Source organism: Elephas maximus, chromosome X, assembly GCF_024166365.1.
Source record: "Elephas maximus indicus isolate mEleMax1 chromosome X, mEleMax1 primary haplotype, whole genome shotgun sequence".
Taxonomy (NCBI): domain Eukaryota; kingdom Metazoa; phylum Chordata; class Mammalia; order Proboscidea; family Elephantidae; genus Elephas; species Elephas maximus.
In genome coordinates this window covers 38,146,560-38,160,411 of record NC_064846.1, presented here as the reverse complement: position 1 = coordinate 38,160,411, position 13,852 = coordinate 38,146,560, and the positions used below count along the sequence as shown (strand labels likewise).

The following is a 13,852-nucleotide window of genomic DNA, read 5'->3' as shown; positions in this document are numbered from 1 at the left end:
GTAACTCTTGGAAACCCTGGTGGCATCGTGGTTGAGTGCTACAGCTGCTAACCAAAGGGTCAGCAGTTCAAATCCACCAGGTGCTCCTTGGAAACTCTATGGGGCAGTTCTACTCTGTCTTATAGGGTTGCTATAAGTCGGAATTGACTCAAGGGCAGCGGGTTTGGGTTTTTTTTTTTTTTTTTAGGGTAACTCTGTTTAACTTCTTTTGTGTGTTTAACTTTTCGGGGAACTTATAGACTGTTTTCCATGGTGGTTGCACCATTTTGCATTCCCATCAGCCATTGTACGTGGGTCCCAATTTTTCCATATCCTCATGGTCACTTTTTATTGTCTGTCATTTTGAGTGGTATCTCATTACGATGTTAAGTGGCCTAGATTGAGTGCTTTTTAGTTGTATTTGGGTTAGCTAATTTCATTTTATTTTAATGAATACTTTTTTACTATTATAAAAACTAAGAGCTGAGATGAATGATACCTGGTTCCTCCTTGCAAGGAGCTCATGGCTCCTTCAGGGAGGCAGACAGACAGATAATTATAGTAAAGTGTGTCCTCTGATGGTGGTGGGCGCAGAATGCTGTGGGGAGCAGAGAAAAGGGGCACCTAACCCAGTTTGGGGCGATTAAGGAAAGTAGTAAAGAAGTTTTTGCTAGAGGGATGACAACTGAGCCCGGCCTTAATGCTTTAATGTGCCTTTGGTTTTCTTTCTTTTAATTTATTTTCTATTTTTATCAAAATTATACACGTGCAGAGTTTTAAAAAGTCAAATAGTTCTACAAGTTTTGTTCTTAAAAGAAAAAAGAATCTCTGGCTGCTCCCTCCCCCAATCCTTTGCTCCCCCAGAGCAATCACTTTCTACTTTGTTGATTCTTTGGATAAACCAAAACCAAACCTGTTGCTGTCGAGTCAATTCTGACTCATAGCGACCCTATAGGACAAAGTAGAACCGCCCCATAGGGTTTCCAAGGAGCAGCTGATGAATTTGAACTGCCAACCTTTTGGTTAGCAGCTGAGCTCTGAACCACTGCACCACCAAGGCTCCATTCTTTGGGTGTTTACCTCTGTATCTCTAAATAACACATTTACATTTGAGAAACAAAAAACCAGCCTCTGACATAGACCAAACCATCACCACCCTCACTTGGACTGATTTTTATATTGGTCAGCTCTGTTAAATGGTAATAGATGGTTGATTGTGAAACCCATAGTCAAAATGCAATCTAAATGAGCGAGGACAGGCATGCTCAGTATTTAGGTAACCGAGTAACTGAAGTGAGACAGTATATACATTTTAAAGGAGTGGCTGAGGAGTTGTTTTTCTCATTGGTACCGTAGTACCATATAACTTCAATAAGCCAGAATACATTGCATATGTCAATTAAGAGGAATTTAATTTCACTCAAACTTTTAAGAAAAGCCAAATCACAGACAAGAACCAAATCATAGTACAAGGGTTAGCAGACTATGGCCTGGGAGCTAAGTATGATTTTTCAGATGTATGTTTACAATCGATTTGATAATAAAACTCACTGCCGCTGAGTTGATTCTGACTCATAGTGACCCGAAAGGACAGAGTAGAACTGTCCCATAGAGTTTCCAAGGCTGTAAATCTTAACGGAAGCAGACTGCCACATCCTTCTCCCTTGGAGGCTGGTGGGTTTGAATCATCCACCTTTTGGTTAGCTGTCAAGTGCTTTAACCATTGCACCACCAGGGCTCCTGATTTGGTAATAACCAAAGAAACCAAACCCATAGCCCTCGAGTTGATTCTGACCCATAGTGGCCCTATAGAACAGAGTAGAACTGCCCCATAGGGTTTCCAAGGAGGGGCTGGTGGATTCGAACTGCCAACCAGGGCTCTGATTTGATAATAAAATAGGGGATACTAATTTTAAATCCCAATTAAGCGAAGTGTTATTCTTCCATTCCATTCTTTCCATTGGTAGACATGTATTACAAAAATGTGTAGTCAGTTATTAGTGTATTTTGAATTTCATCAATAAAAATTGTGGAAATTTGTTTTCTCTCTTGTTATATAAGTACCTACATAATAGTCTCGATTTTGTTTCTTGACCCATAAGGCCTAAAATATTTACTATCTGGCCCTTCACAGAAAAGTTTGCTGACTCTTGTTGTAGTAGAATGAACAGAAGAATGAAAAGCAGTTGCCACATATTTGCTGTGTGACTTTGGGTAAGTTACTTCACTTCTCTGGTCTTTATTTTTATCATCTCTAAAATCAAGATGATGCGTGATGGTGGATGAGATAAACTCTAGGGCGAATCCCCCATCCCCTTAGTTTTTGAGTAATTAATTATGCAAGTATTTACTGAGTAATTAATTACGCAAATATTTACTGAGCTAGTACTATGTACCAAGAACTGTTAAAAGCATTGGAGATACAGCAGGAAGCAAAATTTCTGTCCTGAAAAATTATACTATTCTGAATGAAAAGAGACTTAAGAGGCTATGTATGGTTTGGGATTGACTGTTTGGACAAACTAACTTTATACGGTATTTTTGGGAAAATTAGGGAAACTTGAATATGGATGGGTATCAGATGAAAGGAAAACTTATTAACATGGTAAAGTAGAGATGTCATTAACTGGAAAAAGCAGTTACAAGATATGACATACAACATGATCTTATTTTGGTAGAAAATGCATAGATGTATTATATATACTTAAGAAAAAGATCTGGAAGGATGTATGCTAAGCTGTTAACAGTGGTACCAATTTCTGAGTTGTTGAAATATGATGCTCCTATTTACTTACTTTTGTTTTCTGATTTTCTGCAATCCATAAAAACTGCTTTTGTAAACATAAAGGATTATTTCTAATTTAAGAAATAATCTCTGCTCTTATGGAGTGTAAATGGTAGTGCCTCTTGTAAATATTAGTATTACCCAATTTGTTCCTGTTTTTCTGAGGAATGCTTGTAGGAATGGATCTGTCTTTCTCTCTTGCAAGTGATGAAGGATCAAAGCATGCTCTGTGACATAGCTGCAGAATGTACACTGATGCTACTGGCATTTCCCTTGGACTTTTACTTGTAAGTAGAGCTTTCTTATATCCAGAGCTCTAAAACAGGTGGGATTTTTTTTTTTTTTTGGTGGTTGGCAGTCAGAAAGAAGAACCAGAAGGCAAACATTGCCCTACCCAAGAACGTGTCCAATCTGGTACTAGGTATATTTCTGTTGCATTGATGAACACATCAAGCTACCAAAGCCAGATGTGATGAAGCATTTGAGTCATGTTCATATTCTAGGCCAGAGGTTGACAGACTGTGGGCCAAGTCTGATCCTCTGTGTATTTTTGTAAATAAAGTTTTATTGGAGTACTTCATTGATATATTGTCTATGGCTGCTTTTGCCCTAAAATGGCAGAGATAAGTAGTTTTGAGGAAGACCATATAGCCCAGAAAGCCTAAAATGTTTACTATCTGGTCCTTTCCAGAAAAAGTTTGCTAACCCCTGTTCAAGACTCATGAGAAAACTTCTCAGTAGGCATAGGGAGGGAATGCCCACTTCATGGTTATATTAACGAACTGACATTCAGATTTATAAACCTCATACTCTTCTGTGTTTTATTAGCAAGTATCAGTGTCCATGATTTTAGACGGCTCTAGGTCACTTACAAGAGGAAGCCCTGGTGGTGTACTGGTTAAGAGCTACGGCTGCCAACCAAAAGGTCGGCAGTTCGAATTCACCAGGCGCTTCTTGGAAACCATATGGGGCAGTTCCCCTCTGTCCTATAGGGTCGCTATGAGTTGGAATCGACTCGAGAGCAATGGGTTTCATTTTTTTTTTTTTTTAGGTCACTTACAAGATTGGATTTCTTATCCTACAAAGCTGAGTGAAGACCAGGCCATAGAAAAAACACAGAAAATCTATCCAGGTAAATGATACTTTGTGAGCCCTATCAACAGTTAGTATTCCATTTATCTAGTTAAGATCTACCTATGGTTCAAATTCATTCAAGTGCCACCTCCTTCTAGAAGCCTCCTCTGACAGCTTACCCTGATTCCTCTGCCCTGCCTTCGTGTTCGCATAGCACTCTTAGAAGACTTCTATCATGACACTTAACACACTGCCCTATAATCTTGGATTCATTTTCTGTCTCTCCACTAGAGAGGGCAGGGACTATATTCCCTTGTTTCTTTGTATACCGTCTGAGCCTAGTATAATGTCTAGTATATAGTAGGTTACTAGTTGTGTATCCTTGGCCACAGTATTTTTTCTGAGCCTCGGTTTTCTTATCTGTAAAATGGGGATGATAATAATAGTAGCTACCTCAGGGTTGTCTTAAGGATTAAATGAGTATCTATTAGCTGTTCAGTAAATACCTCCTGAATGGATGACGTATGGGAAGCTATTTGTATTGTATTGAGAACGGTAAAAATCTTCATCAGCAGTACCTAAGGTAATGTGGGGTTGTTTTGTTCAGCCTATTTAGACCAGCAATACCCTTATCCTACATTGCTTACCCAAACTGGGCCGTCATTTATTTATTTACCTATATACCCATTGCCATCCAGTGGATTTTGATTCATAGTGACCCTATAGGACAGAATAGAACTACCCCATAGGGTTTCCAAGGAGCGCCTGATAGATTTGAACTGCTCACCCCTGGGCTAGCAGCTGAGCTCTAAACCGCTGCGCCACTAGATTGCATTCTAGTGGGAAGGTTGGTCAAAAAGCAAGTAAACCAATACGTAAAAAGGATAATTGTAGGTTATGATGAATGATAAAGAAAATAAATAGGCTAAATTAGAAAGAGTAATTAAGGCAGGTCATTACATATTCGGTGATCAGGGATAGATTCTTTGAAGACAGGACATTTGAGATGAGACTAGAAGAATGAGAATGAGCCAACCACAAGAGGAGCCAACCATGAGAAGAGGAAGAATATTCCAGGCAGAGGGAGTTGTAAGAGCAAAGGCCCTGAAGCCAGAAGGGATCTGGGATGTTCAAGGAATGGAAAGAGGCAATGTAAGCTAAAGGGTGAAGAGGTTGGACTTTTTCTAAGAGCAGAGAGAAGCCATTGAAGGATTTTAAGCAGGGAAGTGACTTTATCAGATTTACATTAAAAACGTAAATGACTGTGTCCTAATCCCCAGAACCTGTGACTATATTACCTTATATGGCAAAAGGTACTTTGCAGTTGTGATTAAGTTAAAGATTTTGAGATGGGGAGATTATTCAGGTGGTCCCAGTATAATCACCAGGGTCCTTATAAGAGGGAGGCAGGAGGGTCAGAGTCAGAGAAGGAGATGTGACAACAGAAGCATAGTCAAAGAGAGGTTTGAAGATGCTACACTGCTAGTTTGAAGATGGAGGAAGGGGCCATGAGCCAAGGAATGCAGGAAGCACCTAGAAGATGTAAAAGGCAAAGGAACAGATTCTCCCCTAGAGCTTCCAGAAGGCACGTAGCTCTGTTGAGACCTTGAGTTTAGCCCAGTAAAACCCACTTATGACCTCTAGAGCTATAAGATGATAAATTTGTATTGTTCTAAGCTACTAAGTTTGTGGTAGTTTGTTACAGCAACAATATACCCTGTATGGAAAGATAACCCCAAAATTAATGAGATTAGTAATTTATAGGGCATGAATGGGGAACAGGGTAAAAGGTGGGGAATGGGAATGGGGTAGAATGGACGAGAAAATGACAAAAAAAGTATACTTTTCTTTGTATGGTTCTAATACTAAAGAAAATTAAAATTAATAAGGGCCATGAGGGAGACCCAAAATGGAGTACAAACAAACAAACAAACTTAACTGTATTACAAATGAATAGCAACCTTAATGAACTGGGGAAGAAAATAACTAACCTAACTTCGGAAAACAGTATTTTCACTATATACTTTAAAGTAGTGGTTTTCAAACTTGAATATGCATCAGACTCATCTATAGGGCTTGTTAGAACTCACACTGCTGGTCTCCACCCCTAGATTTTCTGACTCAGTAGTTCTGCGGTCTGGCTCAAGAGTTCACATTTCTAACACGTTCCTAGATGATGCTGATACTGCTGGTCCCGGGACCACACTTTTTAGGACCACTGTTCTAAAGTTAAAGACTAAAACAAACAAACAAACAACTGTACATAAATACTATATTTAGTAGGTTTGTTTTCCACTGGGCTTGGATTAGCAATCCTGAAACAACTTTATGTATATTCAATTATTGCGCAAACAAGTAAATATATATAATGAAAGCCAGATTTTACTTTGTCAGAAAAAGGAGTTACAAGTGAGGAAAGACAGAAGACTAGAATGAATCCTGTGGTGTTTAATTAGAATTGAGGTTTCAGTATGAACGAATGGTTGTAAACACACACACACACTGCACACACATGCCCAAGCACATGCTAACCTGCACACGGCACCCCCCGCCCCCACCACTCTCACACAGAGATAAACATAGGTACTTGGGTATATACATGTATTTCGTAACTCTGTCTGCTGAGAAAGCCTAGAAGCAACACCTCAAAACCAGTGAGCGCACCTAGCACTCAGATTTGGGTTTTAAAATAACCATTCTCCAAGTAAAAGCAACTGGGGCTCCTTGGAGAAATGGCTGATTCCAGAGCTGAACAGGAAGAGTGTAAGATGAGCCTGGAATGCCATCTTCTGCCAGAAAGTAAGAAGGTGCTCATGGTGTAATAGGGGTGTGCCGAAAGGACATAGGAGTCAACTTGAAGTGGCTCCTAATGGCCAAATCTGGGGCTATTTAAGCAACAACAACAACAACAACAAAAATAATGATAGTAGTGGATTATAACCCATAGAATAAAACAAGAATCTGTGAGTCCGTACTAATATAAATAAATAATAGACTAAATGAGTAAAGGAGGGAGAAGGGAAAGCACTTGCTCACAGTAGAATTCCAATTGATGAATGTAGAGAGAATAATGGTGCACTTTTGGCGTGCACCACAGTAATAATTACTTCAAGAAAGAATTATCAATGGATGCTTAAATTCGTGGGCAAAAGTATGAGAAACAGGGTATTTATATAGTCTCAAAGTGTCCCTCCACAAAATACTTATTAATTACGAAGGAAAAAATAGTACTTTTACTCTGGAGGAAACTGGCAGATGTACCTCAATCAAGGGAACAAAGTTAACATCTCTAGTAATGGAACAAACTGACCGTCACGTGCCTCTTGATGTGATTCACTGAGAACAACACAGGATCACATCTGTAGTATTCTTGCCAAAAAGACATCACCTGAATTTAATCAAGGTGAACTATTAGACAAACCCCAAACTGAGAGGCATTCTATAAAATAACTCATCAGTATTTCTCAAAAGTGTCATGGTCATGAAAGACCAAAAAAGACAGATTAAAGGAGACTAAAGGAGACATGTGTGATCCTGATGGGAAAAAGGACATTAGTGGGGCAGTTGGAGAAAGTTGAATATGGTTTATAGATTAGTTTATAATACTGCGTGAATGTTAATTTCTTTTTTTGGTGCCTTTTCTTGTCTTTTTATATAAGTGAGGTCATACAGTATTCATCCTTTTGTGATTGGTTTACTTCACTCAACATACTGTCTTCCAGCTCCATCTATACTTCGTTTCTCCTCCTGGCCAATAGTATTCCATTGTGAATGTAAATTTCTTGATTGATAATACTGTATTGTAGTTATGTCAATTAATATTTGGGGAATCTGGGAGTTCTTTGTACTGTTTTTGCGTCTTGTTTAGTAATTTTATTTCAGATTGAAAAGTTAAAAATACAACACCAGTTACTTACCTCCCCCCAAAATATTCCTGTGTGCTTTATGGCATATAGAGAGATCAGAGTGTAGGTGGGGAGGCCAGTTGGGAAGCTGTTGCACTAGCCCATGGGAGATACGATGGTGGCTTGGACTGGGGTGGTGATGACTGTGGAGATGGAGAGGGGTGGGTGGATTCAGGATGCAGCTTGGCATCTCTATGCGCACTGCACAGGAGGGAATGAAAGGGGAACAACAATGGAAGGCGAACAGCCACATTTGAAAAGGAGATTCTTTGAGCATTACCTTCAGATGAAACATAGAACAGAACAGGTACTGCATACCAATAAGTGATTTCGTTAGATAGTGAGTGAATGAGAATCCTCTAGTATGTAAGTTGAATTAGATTCAGAATCCTCTTTTATGTAAGGTGGACTATTTATTATGGAGTTTGTGTTTGCTTTATCTATTTCTTCTTCTTTGTTTTCCGTCATTTTTAGTAATGTTCCTCTCATCTAAGGGAGAACAAGGACAGGGGTTTTCTTTGGTTCTCTTCTCTGTGTTTGCCTCTGCCAAGGACTGTCCTCTTGAGACTCCATCTCTGCTCTTCTTGAGGAGTTTGAGTTCCGTTTTGAATCACCCAAATTGTGACCTTTATAGGGCCCCACTGGTCTCCTTGGGTTCCAGCATGATGGGCCTTTCCCTACATTTAGATCTTTACCTGGGATACTCTCTGTCTTGTTAAAATTCTGTATGTCTTTCAAGGCTCAGCTCAAGAACCACAGCCTCCAAGATGTCTTCCTGGATTTACTTAGCCTAAAGTAGTCCCTTTGTTTCCTCAGTAAGTCATAGTTTATTCCTCATATTTGACACACACTTATTCACAGTCAAACTCATTGCTTTGTACTTATTTGTATTCATGACTTATATGCTTTACCAGATTTTAAATTCCTTGAGAGTAGGTACATATGATCCACAATTGATGCCCATGGAAGCAGCAGTCAAGAAATCAAATGACATACTGCATTGGGCAAATCTGCTGCAGAGGACCTCTTTAAAGTGTTGAAAAGCAAAGATATCACCTTGAAGACTAAGGGTGTGCCTGGCCCAAGGCTTGGTATTTTCACTCCTCTCATACGCATGTGAAAGCTGAACAGTGAGTAAGGAAGACCAAAGAAGAATTGATGCCTTTGAATTGTAGTGTTGGCGAAGAATATTGAATGCAACATGGACTGCCAGAGAATGAACAAATCTGTCTTGGAAGAAGTTCAGCCAGAGTGCTCCTTAGAAGCAAGAATGGTGAGACTTTGTCTCATGTACTTTGGACACATTGTCAGGAGGGACCAGTCCCTGGAGAAGGACGTAATGCTTGGTAAAGTGGAGGGTCAGAGAAAAAGAGGAAGACCCTAAATGAGATGGATTGACACAGTGGCTGTAAAAATCAGCTCAAACATAGCAACAATTGTGGGGATGGCGTGGAACCAGGCAGTGTTTTGTTCTGTTGTACATAGGGTCACTATTAGTTGGAACCAACTTGATGGCATGTAACAACAATAGGTACCTATGTTCAACGTTAAATGAATTTTTTCCTGACTGTCAGATACAAAAGAGGTTCAACAGTAAAATAAGTAGATAAGTTCTCCCACATACTTCAAACCCTATGTTTAGTTTCCCTTTCTATTCAGGACCTTTCCTATAAAATATTGGAGTCACTTTCTTTGTCTGGAGTGATCTCCAGGGGCCTGTTCCTAGGATGACTTCCGTTTCTCTTGCTTTGATGGAGTTGCTTCCACCAGGGGGCACTCCTTCCTATATATTGGTCAATTTTCTTTAGGAGGCATGAGAAAGACTTCATCAGATAAAATGTCAAAGCAATGGAAAAACAAACAGTACTAGGAAGTAGGAACTGAATATCTCCTGGACTTGTTTTGGTCCCAGCACTAGCTGACTACTCAAATGCCATTTAACTTGTTATGTTGTTATATGAGTTATATATTGTTATATGAGTTTGGCCATTGTGTAAAGGTTTTTTCCTTCTCCATATGCTTTATTCATGCAGTCTACAAATATATATTGAGTACATACATTGTGCCAGATATTCTTGTAGGTGCTGAGGATTCATAAGTGAATAAAACATACAAAGTCCCTGACCTCATGGAGCTTATATGGGAAGCAGACAATAAGTGAGATAAATAAGTAAAATACATAGTATATTAGATGGGGATAAGTGCCAAAGAGGGTAAAAAATGCAGAGCCTTGTTGGCAATTGGAAGAACTTTGACTTTTACTCTGAGTGAGATGGAAGGCATTGAGGAATATTTGAGTAGAGGGTTGATGTGACCCGATTTATATTTTTAAAGGGTCACTCTGGTTGTTTTGTGGAGAATAAACTATAAGGGGGCAAACTTGGCCAAGAGTGGGAACAGTGAAATTGGGGAAGAGTTGTTGGATATTGGATATATTTTGAAAGTTTTGCTGGATTTGCTGACAGGTCAGATAGGGGATGTGAAAGAAAGACGAATCAAGGAAATCAGAGCCACCACGTTGTACACCAATAAAAAAAAAGCATAGAATAAATGTGACTGGTGTCCCCTAGAGTTGTACAACACAGCGTCCCTGTCCAAGATGACACTATGGTTTTTGGCCTAAGCAGCTGGAAGGATGGAGTTGTCACTAACTGCTGTGGGGAAAATGTGAGAGGAACAGGTTTGGAGGGCTTTCAGAAATACAGTTTTAAATATGTTGAATTTGAGATGTCAGCGAGACATCTAAGTGGAGATGTTGAGTAAGCTGCAGGATATATGAGCCTGGAACTCAGAAGACTGGGCCAGGCTAGAGATAAAAATTTTTGAGTCATAAGCATCTAGATAGTATTAAAGGTATGAGACTGGATAAAATCACTAAGGGAGTGAGAGTACTTAGAGAAGAGAAGGGGACCAAGGCCTAAGCCCTGGGGCTCTCCAGCATTTAGAGGTTAGGAAGATAAGGAGGAGCAAGCAAGGGAGACTGAGGAGTGACCAGTAAGGTAGAAGGAACACCAGAAGAAAATGGTGTCCCAGAAGCCAAGTGAAGAAGGTGCTTCAAGGAAGATGGAATGACCAACTGTGCAAAATACTTTTGGTTGGTCAAGTAAGGTGAGGGCTGAGAATTCTCGATAAAATTTAGCAACATAAAGTCACTGGTGGCCTTGATAGAAGCTGTTTCCATGGAGTAAAGGAGTTAAAAACTTGAGTGGATCCAAGAGAGAAAGGGAGGAGAAAGGTTGTAGACAGGGAGTATAGACAAAATTTTTTGAAGAGGTTTGCTGTAAAGAGGAGCAGAGAAACGAGCCAGTAACTAGGGTGGTGTGTGGGGTCAAGAGGGGGTATTTAAAATGGGAGAAATAACCGCAAGTTTGCCCCAAGAGTATTGATTGGAATTTGGGTTTCACTTGTCCTTATTCACATATGTTTCTTGGTATAGTATCCAGAACTCCTCAGGGAAGTTGGGTGTTGTGGAAGGGGAAATTGCAAGTGGGTTTGAGTGGAATGAACTCTAAGAAAACTCAGAAACTCCTTTTAATAAAGCTGAGCTCAGAGCCTCTGTAGTTAGCAAAGGAGGGAGTATCACCATATGCAGAAAAAATTGAGGTCTGAGCAGTCGCCCTCACCCCACATGAGGATTCCAGACTCTTGAGGCTATCTTGGAGGGTCTGGCCTCAGTTACACTAAAGAGAGCCTGTGAGTCCCCTTTCAGAAGCATTTCTGTTGCAGAAAAGGAGAGGAAAAAAAATTCTTACAGGTACTGTAAGGATGACCAAACTCCAGGTAGAGTTTGAACCAAGTGGGAAAACTGACATAAAAATTGAGCCACAATTCTGCTAATGGTTTCACTGTTCCTTAGTGCAAAGCAGCCTCAGCAGCAGAGGATGGTGCTGCTTTGTGCTTTAGCAGTAATGGCTTTGAAAACACACAAGCCAGTTTTCCTGGTCTCCATTTACAGTTTTTGTTGGAGTGTCTTTCCTATTCTCATGTCTTCAAGGCCCACTTAAAGTATCACCTGCTCTGCAGAGCCTTCTTTGAACACCCTCTCAAGCAAAATTAATCATTTCCTTCCCTGCATGCCAATAGCATTTTTTCTGTTTGTCTTTTCAAGCACATATCACATTGCATTAGAGATGAGTATGGTTGTAAACTGAAGAGGCAGTAGAATGTAGGGATAAGACCAAGGACTCTGGAGCTAGGCTGCTTGGGTTCAAATCCTAGCTCTGGCAAGTTGCTTAACCTCCCCATGCCTCAGTTTCTCATCTGTCAAATGGGTATAATAATTTTAATAGTTCTGACTCTATAGGGGTTTTGTGATTTTTAAAGGAGTTAATACATGTGAAGTAGTTAGAACAGTACCTGACACATACTAAGTACTGAGTAAACATTTATTTGTGTCTCGTCTCCTTGAGGAAGAAAAACATGCCTTTCTCTTTGTACCTTTAGCACTGGGCTTAGAACAGAGTACTGGTGCTTAATAAATTTTTGTGCGTCCCTAATCCAAACAAATTTAAGTTCACGTTTAATGTTTCATATATGTGTAGCCCTCACTCATTTGTTACTGTGTACTACTCCGGGTAGTGGTTAAGAGAGCAGGTTCTAGAGCCTGATTGCTTAATGCATATCACTACTTTGCCTTTTATTAGTTGGGTGACTTTTGGCATGATATTTAACCTCTCTGTGCCTCAGCTTCCTCATCTAGAAAAAATATAGAAAATTAAACACACTGTTACTGAACACTCAAATGTTAACTACAATTATAATTACTCTTGTCAGCAATTAAATGATTTATTGAGTACCTAAGGTCCCTAGGTGATGCAAACAGTTTGTCCTGAACTGCTAACCTAAACATTGGTGGGTCAACCACCAGTGGCACTGCGGAAGAAGGGCCTGGCAATCTGTTTCTGTAAAGATTACAGCCAAGAAAACCCTATGGAGCAGTTCTACTGTGTAACACATGGGGTCACCATGACTTAGAATTGACTCGCCGGCAATGGATATTGAACGCCTACAGTGTTCCAGGGACTTTGCTAGACTATAAGGATGTAGAGATGAATAAGGTTTGGTCCTTGCTTTGGAAAACTCATAAGCTAGTGAAGGAAACAAGTGTGAGCAAGTTAGTATGTATAGAGCCTAGCGGAGGAAGAGACCAATTTTATAGGAGGAAACAGTGAGAGGAAAAGGAAGGGTAGTAAGGTTTTATAGAGGAGGTACATTCTGAGCTTTGCATCTGTGGGTTGACAACCCTGGGATGTTCATATCAAATAAAAAACCCATTGCTGTCGAGTTGATTACAACTCATAGCGACCCTATAGGACAGAGTAGAATGGCCCCATAGGGTTTCCAAGGAGCAGCTGGTAGATTCGAACTGCTAACCTTTTGGTTAGCAGCCGTAGCTCTTAACCACTGTGCCACCGGGGCCCCTTGTATAAAATAGGTATGAAAATCCCTTTTGTGGTTCTTCAGAAATAAGTTTTGTGACAGATTTCTCCCATCAGATTTCCTTAACAAAACCCGTTAACGAGACCTCTAAGGGACCTCAGCCTGTATTTTTGAAACCTAGAGAAGCTATTCTGGGCCAATAACAACACCCTGTCAGGCCTACCCAACTGTACAAAAATGGTTTTGAACAGTTTTCCTTGAGCAAAGCTCCTCTTTCCTTTTGTTCTTAAACACAGAGGGCCCTCAAGGGCAGGAGACTGAATTTCACATGTCTCTGCTTTGCCCTCTTGGTAACTCCCAGTGAATTTTTTGCAAAGGTTGGCACTTAGGTTCTTTCCTTCCTTTCTCCAGCAATCAGGTGGGAGGGAGAGTAGAGAGAGGCAAAGCAGTGACATGAACTAGGTAATCAGGCTCTAGAATGTGCTCTCTTAACCACTACCTAGAGTGATACACAGGAATGAATGAATGAGTGAGTGAGCCCATTCTTAAGAAAAGGCTAGGGCACCTATCTCTCTCACACTTTTAATCCAGGCCTCTCAGAGATGGTGGGACTGGAACTCTAGTTAAATTATTGCGATCAAGGACAAGGTGCAGGTAGATGAAAACCTTTACCTCTTCTGCCTCTCAGCAAACCAATAAAAGCCACTGAAGCTTGTCTATTTCCCCCAAG

General features: G+C 40.2%; 1 long non-coding RNA gene across 5 annotated transcripts in view; it reads left to right on the top strand.

Annotated features, from left to right (window-relative positions):
• The window catches only part of LOC126068563 (uncharacterized), a 35,010-nt gene that overhangs the window by 1,803 nt on the left and 19,355 nt on the right, over positions 1 to 13,852 (top strand). For 3 of the 5 annotated variants that reach the window (XR_007515739.1, XR_007515740.1, XR_007515736.1), the window contains 3 exons: positions 2,114 to 2,193; positions 2,930 to 3,051; positions 3,816 to 3,896. This is a non-coding gene — a long non-coding RNA (uncharacterized LOC126068563). Of the gene's footprint in view, positions 1 to 2,113; positions 2,194 to 2,929; positions 3,052 to 3,815; positions 5,610 to 13,852 lie in introns of those variants that run through there. The other 2 variants (XR_007515738.1, XR_007515737.1) reach the window with 2 other exon arrangements.